This window comes from Sander vitreus, chromosome 17 (assembly GCF_031162955.1).
Source record: "Sander vitreus isolate 19-12246 chromosome 17, sanVit1, whole genome shotgun sequence".
Classification (NCBI taxonomy): domain Eukaryota; kingdom Metazoa; phylum Chordata; class Actinopteri; order Perciformes; family Percidae; genus Sander; species Sander vitreus.
The window spans coordinates 828,044-835,283 of record NC_135871.1 but is presented as its reverse complement, the minus strand read 5'-3'; positions in this window follow the sequence as shown (position 1 = coordinate 835,283).

The window sequence follows — 7,240 nt, the reverse complement described above, 5'->3', positions numbered from 1 at the left end:
ACAGAGGACGAGTACCTTCACGGTAAATTGTCTTCTTGTCCAAAATACTCTGATTTAACTTGACTGTGAATCTGAACGGACAATTTTAGCTTCATTTAGCTAGTAACATATGGCTAAAAGTCTGTAGTCAATGTTAACACACTGCTAGCCACTGCTAATGTTATAGCTATCTAAATAGAGTTGTTAATAAGACTGCCATTTATTAGAAAGTGTTCGTTCTAACAACGAGGCAAAATCAACAAAATGATGTATTCAGTTATGTTGAGATGTTGTACAGATACATTTAGCAACGCAGTCATCGGTTTGTTTTCATACTCTTGTAGTAGAGTTTCCAATATGGCTGCCAAAAGGACATCAAAGAAGCCTCCTGACGTTTAATGAAATGAAAATGCATTACAGGCATACAAAAAATAATTTCTATTGTCTGCTATGTGAACGGTTTTATGTCAAAAATTACAATATGTCAAAATTTTAAAAATATTCCTAGCAAGCTGTCACATATTCTTTTTGAAATAGAAGCAATAATATGACTTCTGATAATGGATCAATTATTATGACACTTAGATATCGGTGTGTTAAATTTCCTACAAAAGTTATAGTAATTGGGGTAGACTATTATTTTTATCCACTGAGGGCTTCTGATCCATATATCTCCCACTCTCAGACTTTATTACAAAATTACAATAAGTATTTGATAGTGTTCATCTGTGAAGCTCATTCCTCATTAAATCCACTTGGTGGCACTGTTGCCTCACAAAGACTTCAGACCATAATGTAGTTAGCAGTTTTTTGTCAAAGTTGAATGATTGTGTAATGCAGGATTAAAGGAAAAACGGCATGGCTTTCTCTTTGGTTTTCCAATCCGATCCAGCACTGGATAGCTGAAATGGATCCACTCATTTTGTTATTGTTTTTGCATTGTTTCTTACTGTAATACTAACTAACCATCTCAACCAAAATGGACCACCATCTTTTCTGGGTTTTATTGTAGCAATTGTTCATGTAAGCAGTACTGTAACTTCCACTGAGGACACTGAGGACATGTCCTCATGATTTCTGGGGTTTCAGGTTACCTTGCACGGCAGCTGGATTCTCGCGATATCATGAGATCACGTGAGAGTTGATGGATCACATGTACCTGGAGGAAGTTTACATTCTATAGTTGTTTTATATTTTATACAGTTTTTTTTACACTTAATATATGCCATTGTGTCATTGTTTTTTACAAACAAATAAAGGATTCATTATTTCCTCACCAAAATGTATTTCCTGGCAGTGTGCAGAGTTGCTGTCCAGTGGAAACCCTGTATCCCCAAATTTATGATTTTTGGAATTTCTTAATGGGTCGAGAAAATACTCCTACTACTTAGACCAAATTAACCATTTACAAGCCCAATGAATAATCTAAAAATGGAATGGTCACAAAGCTAAAATCAGGAATGTTGATCTCATAAAAAGTTGGTTTGGAGATGCATGGTGTTTAAAACCTTCATAGTAAAATGTATACAAAAGAACTGAACAGTCAACTGAATAAAAATAATTGAAATAATGAATACATTTTAAAACTCATTATTTCGAGTCTAATTGAGGGGGGGGGGTTTGGAGACCCCAGTGGTTGTAAAAGCCTGGCTATGGCCGTGCATGAAAGAATCATTAAATGTTCCTTCTTGACAAACTTTGGCAGAAAACACTAGACAAAGGAATGTTCTTTGAAATACACATACATTTTATTGGTGACAGTCTGACAGTGAATACCTGGCATTGATCAAAATACATCCATTATTGTGTGAAATTGCAAAAGAACAAGACATTTAAGTAACTCAAGATAAAAAAAACAACAAAAAAACTCCTTAACATCCTCAATAAAGAAGTTAGCGAAGTGTACAGTGTGTTGCTGAGATGATCCTAACTACATTATAAGCTCAGTCATTCTAGCAGTAAGATTTTTGGAGTTATTGTATATTTTAGATAGTATTAAGCAGATACTTGTACATGATGCAAGCTGGCTAGACTGCTACCTGAAAACACATCCACTGAACATCTTCTCTTCACACTGACCCAACATTTGACATCTCTGCTGAAATGTCAAATGCCGCCCGACACGTCGAGAATAGAAGGCTAATGTCAGCTAAGCATGTCTTCCTATGAGCTTTATTAAGTATAAAGCTGCTACTTATTACCAGTATCCTTTGCACCACATAATACTCAAGGTTGTACACAATACACTGTAATCATCGAACCAAGGAAACAATAGAAACACGGTGTTATTACATCCTTCCACTTTTCGTCAGTCCTTTGTGAGTACAGAGATGTGTAGAAGGAATAAAAAGGTTAATAGGTTAGTTATCAGTAAAGTAAGTGAAGTGCTGCTCTGCCATGGCAGCTATGAGCATTAACATCAACTACATCAGCTCAGAAAGCAGCCGGGTGTTGTGGCAAGGCTGAGGAGCACACAGGTTATTCCAGAAAACACTACCATCCTCATCATCATCATCATCATCATCAGTGATTAACCTTGATTTTGTGTATTAGTAATAGCAATCATTGTTCGTTGCTTGTTGCTGTTGTTAAGTCATTCCTATGCGACACATGCAAAACATGCACTGCAGAAAGTGCCGAAGTATCTTGTGTGACTTTGTACATTGACACTGAAAAGCGAGACAAGCCTTGATTCACAGCTCAAATAAAGAATCTAAGAAAATGGCTTCAGAAACTGGCTATTTGATTTTATTATTAAGATATCAAGATCCTGGAAACACTATAGCACAAAAGTACTAATATACCTGTGGGGGTGCTGGTCAATACCAATGACCCAAAGATTACTTTGCTTTCTCTTGAGTCAAACAAGCAAAGCATTGTACAGGAGGTGTATTGTTCTTCCAGTATTTATCACAATGATATGTTGCCTCTTTACGGGGTGTCTAGCTCCACACTAATCAGCTGCTTAGAGACTTGCGCAAGTCTTGTGAACAACATCTGCCTCCTTGAATTGTGTCAGGATATGGTGACGCTCATGGTCAGGTATACGCATTGAACTGGAAGTATCCGACTGTTACTGCCACAGCAGGAAGTACGTGCAGCATTCCGTATGAAATAAAGGAAACTTTGCAAGCTAACGCGCTGTAGCATGTGCAAGGACACTATCACACCAGCATTTATAACCGCACAAAAATCTTTTCGTTTCAATGGAATCAGTGCAATCAGTGGATTCACTCATGGAGGCAAAGCACATTTGTCGAGTTTGACTTCAACTCTGATGGTCTTAGTAAGCTTCAAACTAATTACTTTTCGTATCATTTTTTTAAACGTTTTCTAAACAGACAATCTGACAACCACCACTTTAAGCAGCAATTAGTAGCACTGCAACTACTTTGGTCACATCATGAAGAAAGACTGTACTCTGAAAGCACTAATTATTGCAAAGGCTAACTAAAGAGTTCTTGGACGAGGTGGAGGAGGCTGTGGCAGACTGTATTCACGTTAAAGCTTACTGTGACCAAACTGCTTTGACAATGTTGACCAAAATGGATGAAGCTATCCTATTAGCTGTCACACATTCAAATTTTATTCAACCCTACTGTCAAAGGAGAGCCAACAGCGACAGAGCCTTTTCGTCATGGATGAAACTACACTGTAAACAGTGCTTAGTTGTATCAACTTGAAATAACGAGCAAACTAATTGAAGGAATTATTTTTTTCTTTCTGGATTGTGCTGCCAACGTAACGATAATAGTTGAGGGTACAAAAATAATTTGTCCCTCCAACTAATTCCCAAGTTTTTATAACAACTAATATCAACCGGCAACTTGCAATTATAATAGTCAGAAGAACGCAATGTTTCAAGTCCCTTGGACAAAAACATGAAATAACATGCATTGCTGACAAAAAAAATGAAATACTTTTCTTTACAGTGTAGCCACACCCAAATGTACCCACTGCATGATGTGGTCCCCACATTACCAGGCTTCATTTTTTCTACCAATGTTCTTCCTTCTGGCTGCCAGCAGAGGTTGAATAAGAAAAGAGATAATGCACAGCAATGCCCCGTTAATTCAACCTGGGAAATATTTCACAAGAATGTTAGAATGTTAAACATTTAGATGTGGCAAAAGCCTTGGATGGATTTACAATCAGAGTGATGCTCAGTGATTACATCTGAGGTCACACATCTATAAAGCTAAGTATATTGTCAGGAGTATTCTCTGATGGGGTGAATGAATCTTTACATCACACTTTGGTCATACTAGGCACATTTTTACTTAAGATTTTAAGACTTAAACCTTTCATAATCATCTGGAAATGTGGCTTTTTATTTGTATGATTATTGCTAACTATGCCTCAGTCTCGGGCTAACAAAGAAACAACAATTTCTAAATTAAATGGCTCAAGTTCTTCACATATTGTCTTAATATTTCTTCACAGAATATGTAATAAAACGGAAACTGGGACTGGACACATTTAGATACTGCTACCATTTCAAATTTGAAATGCTTTTTTAAGGACGGAGGTATTCAAGTTTCTGTTCAAAATCAAAATACAAGAGTTACAGGCGACATATCCAACCATCTCTCACTTTACTGTAAATGAGCGGAGCAATCCAACCTGCCTCGGCCTCTCATGCTATGGCTGGTGAGAAACAAAAATGTTGAGAGATGTCCATGTGAAAGCACACACACACACACACACACACACACACATACACACACACACACACACACACAGAGTTCTAAAGCTGCAGAAACAACGCTAAAAATCTGTACAATATTTAAATACTGTATTTACAGAAATAAAGATACTTCATTGTTTGTCTCAACTGGCCTGCACTTTTGTGCAGAATCACACCTGGAATCAAATATCCAGGTGGGCAAGTGGCATTTTGTCCACATCTAATAGCATAAACAAATAAAGGCAACAATTACGGTAAGCGCATTTGATAGCTGTACTTGCTTTGCGGCCCTTTTCACATTCTTGGATTCAGATTTAACTGTGGGTAAAGGAACATACTGGTGGTTTTGCATGAATGAGCCTATTAATTACAAATCTGATATACTTGACATCATTGCCGGTGATTCTCCAAAGTATGCCATCAGTTTTAAGGTAGGGTTATCTTTATGGTAGCAGCAGTTATGCTTCAGACCTCCAGAGTATTGAAACATGTACTTTTGTTAACACGTATTGATTCTTTATAGGTCAAGTAAGGATGGCCAACAAAACCTGGTTCTAATTGGAGTCGGTCTCTAAATGAGTAAAAGGAATATTTTTAAGACCAGTTCTCCTATTTTCCGTTTCCATACAGTAAGTGCAACAAAACCTGTCAACAAAGGAGACTGGACAAGCTGTTTAACTGTTGAACAAGCATAATTTAAAATTGCAGAAATGTAACATATTCAAATCCCCCACACACACACACACACACACACACACACACACACACACTTTTCAAAATCCCGTTCGTATCCCCCCCACTTTCAAATTAGTTTGATATTATTTTATTTATAATTCTCGGTGATTGGCCCCTATTTTAAGCAATAAAGAAATAAAGACATTGTTTTCTTATACATAGTACCTTTCTTTATGGCATAATTTATCATTATGATCAACTTCATTATTTCCTGAATGTTGTATCACCATAGTCCCTATAAATGTATGTAGAAATGCAGGAAATGGGATTCAAATCGAAAACATTTTTCTGACGGAGGACCCCCGGACCCTAACCCAAAGTTACACCCTTGAGTATGTGTCAAGCATAAACTCTCTAGATGAATGCTAATGTTGCTCCAAGTCTCCATGTTAACAAATATTTTGTTTTTTACAGCTTGTTTCACTGCCACCAAGTTACCAAAAATGCCCCACAGTCATCTTCATCCATGTCCGATATGTTTTACACAGACACACAGAGCTTGTTAGGCTAGTAGTTCCTTGTTATGAACAAGCAAAAAATGAAAAACTGTATGTACTTGTTTAGCCTAATTAGCCACATATATTTAGGCAAACTCTAGACTTTGAGGGTGAGACCAACTAAAATGAAGCTGACTACATGCTCACTGCAGTGGATTACTATAACTGCTGGTTTTCTGCAATGGAGAAAATCTATGTAAAATATAATGGTATGCTTTGAAAAATGGCTGGCAGCAGTGTGACTTATTAACAGTTTACACCAAATTTAAAGGGTTGAATCGTGCAAAACCACAGGTATGACCTTCACAACTGTAGTGTAGTGGAGCTGATTGCACATATAATATGATAATGTCATTATGATGTTTTGTAGTGCACAGATATACTGTATAATGGTCTGCCGTGATCTGACAAAGTGAACCATGTAAAGATGCATTCTGAATGTGTATCCACCATGTTAGTGTTGGAATATTATACAGTATGTCTCATTTTTTTCTTCCTCCAGGAATGCACAGAGAGAAGATTTGAAAAGCTGTCCTGTAATACATTATGGCTGAGAAGTGAATATGAAGTGAATCAGCCTTTATCCTTCCTGTCAGCAGCAGCGTTTCAACCTGACTCCACGGCAGCAGCATCAGCCTCAGCATCAGCATCAGCCTCAGCATCAGTCTTAGCATCAGCCTCAGCCTCAGCCTCAGCCTCAGCGTCAGCCTCAGCATCAGCCTCAGCATCAGTCTTAGCATCAGCCTCAGCCTCAGCCTCAGCCTCAGCCTCAGCGTCAGCCTCAGCGTCAGCATCAGCCTCAGCCTCAGCCTCAGTCTCAGCCTCAGCCTCAGCCTCAGCCTCAGCCTCAGCCTCAGCCTCAGCCTCAGCCTCAGCATCAGCCTCAGCCTCAGCCTCAGCCTCAGCCTCAGCGTCAGCATCAGCATCAGCCTCAGCATCAGCCTCAGCATCAGCCTCAGCATCAGCCTCAGCGTCAGTCTTAGCATCAGCCTCAGCCTCAGCCTCAGCGTCAGCCTCAGCGTCAGCCTCAGCGTCAGCCTCAGCCTCAGCATCAGCCTCAGCGTCAGCCTCAGCATCAGCCTCAGCATCAGCCTCAGCCTCAGCGTCAGCATCAGCCTCAGCATCAGCCTCAGCCTCAGCCTCAGCATCAGCCTCAGCCTCAGCGTCAGCATCAGCCTCAGCCTCAGCCTCAGTCTCAGCCTCAGCCTCAGCATCAGCCTCAGCCTCAGCCTCAGCCTCAGCATCAGCCTCAGCCTCAGCCTCAGTCTCAGCCTCAGCCTCAGCATCAGCATCAGCCTCAGCCTCAGCCTCAGCCTCAGCATCAGCCTCAGCCTCAGCGTGG